At 49.4% G+C, this 11,705-nt stretch overlaps 1 long non-coding RNA gene across 1 annotated transcript; it reads left to right on the top strand.

Annotated features, from left to right (window-relative positions):
- LOC110394830 lies at nucleotides 7,536–9,480 on the top strand. The gene is made up of 3 exons (XR_002435944.1): nucleotides 7,536–7,878; nucleotides 8,010–8,186; nucleotides 9,400–9,480. It is a non-coding gene; the product is annotated as an uncharacterized LOC110394830 (long non-coding RNA).

The following is an 11,705-nucleotide window of genomic DNA, read 5'->3' as shown; positions in this document are numbered from 1 at the left end:
GCAGAAGCAAAAAATACCAAAAGTTAACCATTCCTGGAATACCTTTCTAAATGTGAAACTGTAGCCATTGTTTTACTGCAGCCCAGGCAGGCTGTACCTGGCTTTCTCATGGGTTCTGAGCTGTGCTGCCGCTCACCGGGCCATGTGGAACAGCAACAGGGTTCCCACAGATGTTGTGCACCTTTCCACATCCCAGGCATCGCAGCTTTGTGCCCCAAGCTCTCTGAGGGGAACCTCAAGCAGGGGATGAGATTTCAAAGCCCTGTGCTCTGATGACTGTGCAGGGCTGCATTATCCCAGGGATGCCCCTGGGAACAACCTGTTTCCCACGGGACCTGCTCTGAAGGGGTGCACCGAGCTCCTGCACTGGCCTTCAGGATTCCACCTGGGTCCATCCCTGGATGATGCTTCTCAGGATCTCCTGGGACATTCTGGTTCCAGTGCATGTTGATTCCTCCTGTACACCAAGCATATGGGTATGGGTTGTGTCCCGCTGCGGTCAAAGCATCGGTGTGCTGAAGTGCTCCCCTGATAGCAGGGGATGACACAGTGCTGTGCAGTGCTTTAAAACGCACCTCAGGTGGGGATGTGCACACACAGGACCATGAGAAAAGCAACAGCTCTGGCTGGGGGACATCCTCTTCCCAGTGCAGGCGATCTGGGCTGTGGGACTAGGGAGGGCACAGTACATGGGTAATAAATGGGAAGTAGCCCTGCTAAAAGTCTGCCCCAGCCTCAGCACTGCTGTTCCAGCATGGGCAAAAATAAAGGGATTTCAGCTAAAACCTAGCCAAGAGCTTAGGTAAACTGCAACACAAAGTCGCGGCCAGATGGTTGCCATCCAGCGGAGGAATAATGGTGGAATTAAGGTTAATTTAACAGGCTTAAGTCTATAGGTGGTCTCAGCAGGCTGCAGTCCAGTAGCTGAAATCTCCACCCTTGATTTGCCCTGGGAGCATGCAAGCAGCACTTTGAAGCTTTCAGCCAGCACAGGGGCACTCGGTAGAAAACATAGTGCAGTGTGCTGGCCCCACTGCAAGCCGAGGCTGTGCCTTGGCAGGGTCAGGTGAGTTTTGTTCTGTGGAGGTGGAAATAGTTGTCATGTAAGTTATCACTGACTTTACTGACTGGTAGCTGAAGGCAGTGGATGTTTGCTGCTGTTCCAGGCTGGAGGAGCTGGGGTGAGGATGCGTGGTCCCTTCTGCAGCCCCAGCCACCGCTGTCTTCTGGCAATGGGAAGACCCCTGGGATCGAAATCATAGGTTCACAGAATGGTTTGGGTTGGAAGGGACCTTAATGCCCATCCAGATCCAACCCCTGCTGCGGGCAGGGACACCTCCCACCAAAACAGACTGCCCAGGACCCCATGCAACCTGGCCTTGAGCAGCTCTGGATGGAGCATCCACAGCTCTCTGGGACGTCTTCTGCCCCAAAGAGCAGAGATCAGCTTCAGAGCCCTCAGTTAATTAAAACACCAAAACCTAAAGCTGAACCCCAGTAGATGTTAGCTTTGCCAGATACAGTTGGGATGCACCCAGAGATGTGTGAGGAGGCTGCAGAGCTCTGCTTCTGAGTGGAGGCTGCTGGCAGAGGAAGGCAGAAGACTTCTGAGAAATTCTGAGCTTTTAGGAAGGAGATCTATGAAGCTCTGGCATGTCAATGGATTAAGAAACCTTATCTATTGCTGTGTATAAGACTAGTTAAAAATTTCCAGTGGGTTTTCCTTTTATCAATGTTATTTCCTGGGCTACAATCCCAGCCTGTCCCCCAGCAGACATGTTGCTGCTTTAAAATTATGACTTTCATAGAGCAATGGGAAGGACTTGCTGTTTTATGCTGAACACGAGGGAATAGCATCCCTTTCCACTGGGAAAGGAAGGTCACAGCTGGTGGCAGCAGGGCTGGCAGTGCCTCCCTGCCTGATCAGGTTCACCTCCAGCTCTGGGATGTGCCAAACCCAACACAAATCAGGGTCCCCTGGGGCTGATGCACCTTGCACGGCTCTCCAGCACCAAGAAGTCCAGGCGAGCAATGACATCCATCCAACACCCCAACATGCAGTGCTCAGCCCCAGTCTGACCCCTCAGCTGCTCACCCTGCAGACCTTCCCAGCTGTCCCCAGCAAAGAGTTGGCCCAAGCCCAGTCCATGCCAACCAACAACCGTGCAGCAGTCATGAGACTACAGCCCAGCTGTGGCCAGCAGGTTAAGCCTCCTCAAGCGCACCAGAGAATAAAAATATTTTTTTCTTCATATTTTTTCTCATTTGCTTGAGACTTAAAGCTGTACATGAGTTGTTTCCAATTGCTCTCTCCCTGCTTCTTTTGCATCCTTTTTGCATCTGGTCAGGATTTGACTCCCAGGGCTGAATACGGCCCTTTGTTTGCTTGTTGCTAAAGCACCTTGCTTCTAATTAACAGAGTGATTTAATTAACATTAGGCAGAATCCACGCAGCTTTGTTCCCTTAGGGGGTAAGCGGAGGAGAGCAGGAAAGGCAAGCAGGTAACATCCTCTTCTGGCACGAATTCTCCAGGGCACGGCCCTGACTTCCGAAGGTTCCTGCGGGCTGCCTTCTCGAGACACTTTGAACCTAAGGAAGAAATTAAAAACTGGGGTGCAAAGGAAGTGTGCATTTTGAGAGGATGGTTGGCTTGGCCTGACTGATGGCTTCCCCAAGCAGGGGGAAGTTTCTGAGAGGCTGTAAACAACTTCTGAGCAGTTCAGAGAAGAATTCAGGAAAATAAGCCAAGTGGTTTTTCAGCTGGAGATGATGCATACGATGTCATCCTCGTATTATTCCGAGGAAAGAGCTGCAGATTTTAAGTGAACGGATCCAAGAGGTGTTAATGAACTCCAGACATACGCCTTCTCAGCGCGGTCTCCGCTGAGACCCAGGTACGATGGCTGTATTCTAAACCACAGCAGGCACTCTGCATTTGCATTGCGTTCCCAACATCGCCTTCTTTAGGCGTGGGTTTGCCGGAGGAAGTATTTTCGGTTCTGCAGGCACAGAACAAAGGAGGGGACAGAGGTCGGGGCAGCTTATTAATACATTGCTGCTGATGCTGTTGCATCGCTTTGCCCCACCGGCACAAAATCTACCACCCTCGGTATTTTCAATTAATACCAAGAGCTGTCTGGTAGAGTTTTGGCACAGCCGAAAGTGCAAACAAGCCAAATCAGGCAAGAGAGTACACATTTTTGGCATTCTGGCATTAGCTGAAATAGTTTCAGCCTTGTCTTTGGTGGTGGTCTTAAAGCAAGAGGAATGTGAGCGTGGAATTTGGGACCAGCTCCGGAATACCCTGGTGTGAATTTCTTCTTTATAAGAGAGCGCTCAATTCCACCTATTAACATGTTGGGCTATCTTGCTAAAAGTGAAGTTACGCCGATTAGTTACACTGCAGAAGCTAAAGTATGTACATCTGCTTGAATCCGGCGGTTAACGGCAGGAGCAATGGCTAACTTTGCTCACGTAACACTGCACTTCAAGCGTCTCCACTCCAGCTGGGAGGCTGTGATTTTTTTTTTTAAAATTCATTTCTATTTTATTTTAAATAAACAGAATCCAAACCGTTTATTTTCAAAGTTATTTCCTCCCCTCAGACGACAGGAATTTCACCTCTTTCCTCGCCAGAATGAACTCTCCTTCTCCGAATATAAAAACGTTTATGAACGGAGCCGGGAAGGTAAATTCTTCAACTTTCTTCAGAAGGGGCCAGTGCACAATGAAGCTCCCGTTAGTGGTGAAGCCCAGGTGGTCTGCTCACACAGCAAACAGATATTTTACAAAGCTTTATTACGCCTCATTAGGATTCGCTCCTTTAGAAGATTTCTAATTATATTGTCTAATAAAACTAAACCTTCGAAGCGATTTGCATATTATATGAAGAAATCTCATACAACAAACTCACAATGGATTCAATTAACATAATAGCTAATTATATATCCCATCAGCCTTCCGAGCAGCTCAGCATTCATGTTGCTCCTGTTTTAGCCTAGAGCAAAGGAGGTTTGAACGTTCACTTCTAAATATTGACTTTTAACTAATATCAAAAACGATTGGAACGCTTTTGTGGATGAAAAGGCAATGATTAAACTACAGGAAACATTTTAGAGGACTTACTTTAAAAGTCTTTGAAACAATGTCTATCTCCACGTCAAGCTTCGCCTGTTAGCCACCCCGCGCCCGGCCGTGCCCTTACAAAATGACCAGATATGGCGAATTGTTTTGACAAACGGCTGATTGACAGCTTGGTTATTTTGAAACTGCCTACTTCCTGCAGTTACATTTTGTATATTTCTCACCGCGCTTTGGAACGCGATTGTATTCTTGGCTGGTCGCGGCATCTATCAAGCAAGAAATTTAGGGCTAGATTAACAGAGACACAGTAATGAACAGGCGTCCAAGCGCCCTATAATTGACTGTTATTGCGGTGTCGTCACAGCGCTCTGTAATGAATTCTCTCATTTTGTTTCAAAATCAGATGAGATATTCTAGAAAAGCAAAACTAGACGCCAAAGTTCCCTCGGACCTCAGGAAAGGGCTGGCAGACACAAAGCCCGCTTTTTTTTTTTTTTCTCTCTCTCTCCCTTTAAAGATTTCAGATGCGCTGAAGGTTCTCCCAATTTCAAAATGCCCGGTGGAAAAAGCAGGGACGTGGGGATCCGATTTTGCCACTCGGTGGAAAACTTACAATAAATCGCCTTCCCGTCAAGCTCCTCGCCAAACGTAATGAGAAATCTGCTCGGCATCATATTTCTGTCCTTACAAAAGATAGCAGATAAAGTTTGTTGCAGAGTAAATGGTTTTCTCCCATTACAATGATGGCTGCCTTTTCATTCATATTTTAATGAGGTTAGTATCTCTGAGACAGCTTTTTCGGGGTGGAGGCCCATGTCTCCGGTACAATTACAATAGGAGTTGCTTTATTGACAAGTACTATTCAAAATCTTCACAGTATAGAAAGAAAGGCTTTAGTTTTCCACCACTTGTCCAAATACTTATTCCTCTCTTACTATTAAAACACTTTCAGAAAGAGCACTCTCGACTGTGTAGAGCCCCGCACGGCCGTGCAGAGCGCAGCTCAGCCCCAGTGCTGCCTTTCAATCCCAACTGCATTTATTTCTGCAGAAAACTCGCCAGGCAAAGCCCAACAACCAGCCAGCAGAAATCAGGAGCTTGCATTGGCAGCGGGTTTACGAGGAGCACGCCGACGGAATAACAGTTGCTAACGACTGGAGTCTGCCTCCAAACAAGCAGGGGGAGAGAAAGTTTATTCAGGGATCCCACAGCCAACACAAACCTCAGCAAAGAGAAATGAAAAATGAGCAAATCCAACCACCGGCAAGTCGTGCTCCAAGTTTTTATTAGTCCCAATGGGTGCGCTATCACTAGAACACTTTTCATTACGGCAGCAGGGGAATGCACCCCAAACCTAAATCTGGGGGTAAATGCAAAGCGAGCTCTGCCTGAGCCCTGTCACGTAGCGGTCGGTGCAAAAACATCCTCGTGCCGCCAAAAGGAAGCGCACACAGTGCTGCCACTTCTGTAAATCCACACATTTCGCACTGTGAGTCTTCGTCCACTCTGTTTTTCAGCCATTTGAAGCTTTTTCCGAGGGGCTTGGCACTTCGCTTCCCTGCGCATGGCGATGTGCGCGCCCTGCGCTCGGGCATGTGTGGGCCTGGGCCGAGAGAGGATGGGAAGCCAGGGAAGGGCTGGGGGCCATGCTGCACACCTGAATATCGCTTGGAATACCCACGTGGAAAACCCGTTATTTTCCAGGAGTTGAAGGGTGAAACCCTTCTTCCTACGGTGCAGGGTTTCCCTATGTGTAAAGAACCCGGGGCACAAAAAGTGCCTTCCCCAGTCAGCTCACTTAAGTTACTGTTGCAGCAGTAGCTTAGAAGGGGGATTAAATTTAGTGCAACGCATTGCCACAGCAATCAGATTGCAAAAAAAAATAAAAAAAAATCCCTCCCGGAGCAACACTGACCTCAATAGAAGTGATGCCAGGGCTGAAATTAGATTGTGAGGTTGAGTCTCACCTTCTGTCGTAAGGGCTGCACAGCCTTCCTTCTGCCTTTGCTGGGGCTCTCACTTGGTAAACTCACACCTCGTTGGGGTGCCGGCCCCGTCCATCCCCACGGCGGCAGGACGGCGCCGCGCGGTTCGCAGCACAACTTGCAGCACAGCTCCCGCCCGCGGCACCCAGCCCTCCCGGGCCGGGGACGTGGTGTTTTCCTGCAAAAAAGTGTTTGCATCCCAGCGGATGAAACAGGCTTTTAATAGCAAAATGTGGTCTATGGGATCTTTACTGGAAAATAGGTTATGCTGCCCTACAAATGGGTTTGGGAGTGAAAGACTGCAACACTCTTTTTTTTTTTTGTTTCCTTTCTTTTTTCTATTTTTTTTTCTTTCCTTTTTTTTTCTTTTCTTTCTATTTCCATTTTCCTTTTTTCTTTTTTCCTTTGTCTCTTTTTCTCCCTCTCTTTTCTCTTATTTCTCTTTCTCTTCCCTCCTTCCTTCCTTTCTTTCTTCCTTCCTTTTCTTTCTTTCCCTCCTCCCTCCCTCCCTTCCTTCCTTCCTTCTTTCCCTTTTTTTCTCCTTTTTTTCACAGAGTCATAGAATCATAATTATTATTCTTTCTGTTATTTAGTCTTACTCTTTCCTTCTCTCTTTTCTCTTTATCCTCTTCTTTCTTCTTTTCTTTTTACTGTTTTCCTTTTCTTTCTTTTTCTTTACTCCTTCCTTCCTTCCTTCCTTCGTTTCTTTCTTTCTTTCTTTCTTTCTTTCTTTCTTTCTTTCTTTCTTTCTTTCTTTCTTTCTTTCTTTCTTTCTTTCTTTCTTTCTTTCTTTCTTTCCTTCCTTCCTTCCTTCTTTCCTTCCTTCCTCCCTCCCCCCCCATCCTTTTCTTCCTTCTTTCTTTTTTTCTCTTTCTCTTTCCTTTTTTCCTTTTTTTCTTTTTTTTCTTTTCCTTTTCTTTTTTTTCCCACTTCTATTTGCTTCACAGCCTTTTTTTTTCTCTTTTCCCAGCTCCCCTAAGAAGCCGCCTCCACATCCCGAATGGGACGGGGGGAGAGAGGGGTTTCATAATGCTTCAAGAAGAAGACGAAGAGAGGAAAAGAAAAAAAAAAAAAAACCTAAGCTTTAATTTTAATTCTCCTGCCTTTATTTATCTGATTTGTGGCCAGATGGTGGTGAAGCAAGGAAAGCCTTTGTGCCCACGAAGCACACATGTGAAAGTGCTTCTGTAATGTAATCATTGAGACCGGAAGGGTTCATACTGTGTCTGAAAAGAGACAATGGAGCCGGGATATATCAACATCGCCGAAATCGAGTTCATTCGCGATGCAGGCCCTTTGACTGCGGTTGTCATGAAAACTTCCTGCTTTGATCAGCAGAGGGTGGCGAGGGGGCCGGGCGCGCCGTGCACTTGGCGGCCGGTCCGCCCCCTCCGCGGGGCACCCGGGGCGCGGCGCTCCGCACCTTGACCGGCGGCACCGGGCGGGCCGGGCCGGGGCGGCCCCGGTACCGGGGGCGGGCGCCGCTCTTTGACCCTCGGGTTGGTCGGGGAGCCCGATTTTGTCGGGAAAGCCGGATCCGCGCCGGGATGTGGACAAAGACACGGAGCAGCTGTTCGGGAATAAAGCTGAAATAGTAGAACCTGGGAGAGAAGTTAGCTTGGGGGAGCTATTATTTTCGCCGCAAAACCCTCGGGAGGTATTAAACAGCTGCATCCAAACGACGGAGCGACCCAAAGGCCGGGATCCCACCGCCTCGCCGTCGAGCAGCGGGCGCGTGGCTCAGCGCACGGCCGCAGGCGGAGCACCCCCGGCCCCGCAGCCCCTCGCCAATGATGGGTGTAATGTAACGTGCGTGCCGCGGGACACGCCGCCGGGACGTGGGCGCTGGGTCCGGCTGTCAGTGACGTCTGGCCGGCTGGGTGCTGGCTGCAGGGTTTGGGGGGACGGGATGAAAAAAAATCGATTTTTGCCTCCACTAGGTTCCTCTCGCCAAGAGCAGCGCGGCAGAGTGGTTGAGAGCACTGTGCTGGACGGAGGACGGCCGGCCGCGAGCGGAGCCTCCCCTCAGCGAGCACTGCCCGGCGAGGAGAGGAAACCCGGGCAGCCTTAAAACGCTCAGAGTGTAATGTGACGCTTCCAAACCTTTGCAGCCTGCGGTAAGCCGAGGGAAGCAATGAGTAAGCTTTGCTTTCAAGTGAAAACCGTGCGGTGGTAACATCCCGATGGAGCCCGTGCGGATCGGGCATTGTTTGGAATTCTTGCCATATTTTCACCTCTGCCTTGTTGGCTGCTCGCAGGAACAAGCTGAGCGCTCCGAGATAACACTACGTTTTGTCAGATGCTTTATAACGTTGTTTAGAGACGTGTTCGGATCTATTTAGTGCTTCATAAATATGAATAAAGCGTTTACAAAAGGCACGTCACCGCAGAAGTAACCGCGGATTATGCCAGCTGCTCGCAGTTTACACGTTACAAATTTCCTAAACTGCTCTGAACTACATTTTACCAGGGGCATTTTTACCCGCAATTAAATACAACTCGGCACTGCCCAGCAAATATCTCTGTTGATTTATGTAAGGGAAATCAGGGAATCAGCATTGGCCCAAACCCCAAATTACTGCTGAAGCAGTTTCAAATATTTATGGACCTGTTATGGGAGGAGAGAGGAATGTCATGTTTTTTTTCCCAAGGCCTCGCTGTGCACAGACCAATTTTCTCAGCCTTTTCTGCCCCGGGTGCGGGGTGCCCTGCAGCCCCCCCAGCACAGATGGGTTTGCGATGCGATTGCTGCGCTCTTGGCTGCAGGACAGCGTGGGATGCGGCCCTGGGCTGGTGCGGGCTCAGCCACGGGAGCGCGGCTGCAATCCCACTGCCCTCCAGCCCCGAGTGCTTTTGTTTGTCCTGGAAAAACGCAGCGCGGTCCCGCAGGGCCTTGCATGTGTGCTGGGCATGAATTCGGCACGGCCCATTTTATTTCACCCTGGTGTTTTGTGTGTTGTTGTTGGTTTTTTTTCTGGGTTCCCTCCTAGCACGCATGCAGCTTTCCTCAGGGGTCCCCAAAAGGAGCCGTGCCACTCCCTGAGCATCCCCCAGCCCGGCCTGGTGTCGGGATGCAGGCAGTGGCCTCAGTGGGTGCATGGCTGTGCCGGGTGCAGCCACTGTTTCCACTGCTGATGTGAACAGAGGGTGCCCAGCCGGGTGGAAGGGACCCCCCCCGTGCATCGCGGTGGTCGTGAAGTCCCATTGAAGTGATGCTCCGCATGCTGCCGGGCTCCTCTTTCCACCCCCACCCCCGGCACAAAAAAAAAAGAAAAAACACGCAGAAAACACAATCCCAGTGTGAGCATCCTCTTTTTCTCCTTCTCGCAGGGTGAAAGTCTGCTCGAGGAGCCTGAAGACGCACCATCCCCACTTATCGCCCCAGAGGCAGACTATCTAGCTGACAAGCTGTGCGGTGAAAAACCAGGTACTGTGTCTGATGTAACATGTGCTCTCTCTGCAGCGTGGCTTTTTTTTTTTTTTTTTTTTTTTTTTTTATCCAAACCCAGCGTACCGCTTTGGTGCAGCAAAGCACTCCGGAGGAGTTCTGTTGTGAATAAGCAATGACACGACACGACTTTTTAAGAAACGGCCCTTTCTGAAGGTTTAACTGCCGTTCTTAATTCTTTCCGTGCATATTAATGCAGTGCAATTTTAGCATCGCAGCGAACGCGGTGTGGTTTCCTCCTGGTGCTGCGTGAGCGTCGCTCCCTGTGTGTCTGTGCCCATCGTTCCAAAGCCAGGAATGAAAGCAGCAGAGGGCTAGGGCTGGTCCTCCCAGTTCGCTGCAGAGCTGTGAGCCGAGGAGCGCGGTGTGGTGCAGGCTCACGCTCAGCACCACTCTGCCCGGCACCAGAGCCGAGCTGTGGGGAGAACGGGTTCAGAAATGGCTGTAAAATGCAGCATCCAGATGAGCAAGGCCTCTTTTAAATGCTGGCAGGCTGGGAGAACGCCGTCAGAAATTAATTTCGGCTTTTACAGTGCTTCTCCCATTCCACTGTTTGTTGCCCTTGGCTTTAGTCTTTCGTTGTGGTTTTGTTTGTAACTTTTATGTTCAGTCCTCAATCTGGAAGCATGTCAGTTATGCTACTAAAAGTGCTTTCAGGCTATAAATGAAGTTGCACTGCCCTTTCTCAACGTGCTGCCTTTAGTGATAGAATATTCACGGACGTGTTGATCCCAGAATCAATTTCTGTAAATACTGGTGTGTGTTTTGGGGGGATTTAAGGGCTGTGATAACTGTTGGTGATGTGATAAATGTGGCCCACAAACACGCTCCAAGTTGGCGCTCATAGAAATGAATTGGAGCACTTTGAAGCACCAGAGCATTTGTAATGCTTATTGGAACAGCATAGCCCAGAGCATTGGAGAGCTCTGCAAGGATGCAGAGTTATCATTAGAATCTGCACAGATCTGTAGAAAATGCAGGACAGCTTTCATTTTTTAAAAGCATTTCTCATTTGTCCCGTGTGTCCTTTCTGAGCAGCTGCCCGCACACCAAGCAGCGGGCACGCGCTCCAACATGGACGCACCGTTCCTGGGAGCAAAACTTTGTAGGCGAAACACAGATGTGTCGGTGGCAGCACTCACCATCTGTGGGTGAGCATTTTTGGAGAGCAGAGTGGAGTAGAGCCCCTCTCCCCCCTGGCCACACCGTTGGCACTTTGGGGAACGATTTGCAGTTTTGTGCATCTTCAGTAACACTACAAAATCGCTCGCTAATGATGCATACCAAACAATGATACCACAGCCCACACTTTCTGGATGTTTTTATTTATTTTTTTTTTACTTCTCAATTTATTTTTCATGTATGTGCTGCTCAAAAGCTTCGTTTCCCCTCTGAGGTCTCATTTTGGGTTGAAAGCCAGGTTCCCTCTTGGCCGTGCTCACACCTTGGGCCAGTTCCTTCAGGCTGCGCTCGGTACGAGCGGCTCCATTCCTTGTCTGGGCCATGGGCACAGACAGACGTACGGCTGTTGAGTAGTGTGAGCCCTCAGCAGCGCAATGCTTGCGGAACAGGAACACTGAGACACTCAGAGAAAATAAATAAGGGCAAGAAATTGAACCACCCTTCCCATGCTGTCCCATTGCCCATTTACAAAATGCAGTATATTAATGGATAAACAGGCTCTAAAAAGTCACAGGGCCATTTTTTTAAGCTGATACCTGGGGTGAAAATAAAAGTATTAAATTGCATGATGAGCAAGGAGGCAGGAGGGCTGCATGCACGGGAACAGGGATACCTGGTGGAGCAGCAACGCTTGCCCAGGGTTTGCCAGGGAAGGCAAACTGGGGCTCCGGTGGCACTGGGAGTGGTGTTGGGCTGAGCGCCAGCACCGAGCGCCACATCCGCCGCACAGCGCGCCCGGCTCGCAGAGCACAATGAGAGCGCTGTTATTAAGCCTTATCTGCCTCACAATGGCAATTTTCATTAATATGTCCTATGAAAGCAATATCGCGCTCTTATCGCCCGGCTGTAAATTATTGGCTCCTTTGATTCAGAGCTCCGTGAGCTCAGCCAGAATGCCATCTGAAACTTTTTTTTGGCGAATTATCATACTAAGCGACATGAATCGTGGATAAAACCCCTCCGTGGGCCAGTCGCAAATTTTGATGCTGTGGATTTCACCATAATG

This window comes from Numida meleagris, chromosome 2, assembly GCF_002078875.1.
Source record: "Numida meleagris isolate 19003 breed g44 Domestic line chromosome 2, NumMel1.0, whole genome shotgun sequence".
Taxonomy (NCBI): Eukaryota; Metazoa; Chordata; class Aves; order Galliformes; family Numididae; genus Numida; species Numida meleagris.
Note: the sequence above shows the minus strand (reverse complement) of the source record. Positions and strands in the feature narration are given on the sequence as shown.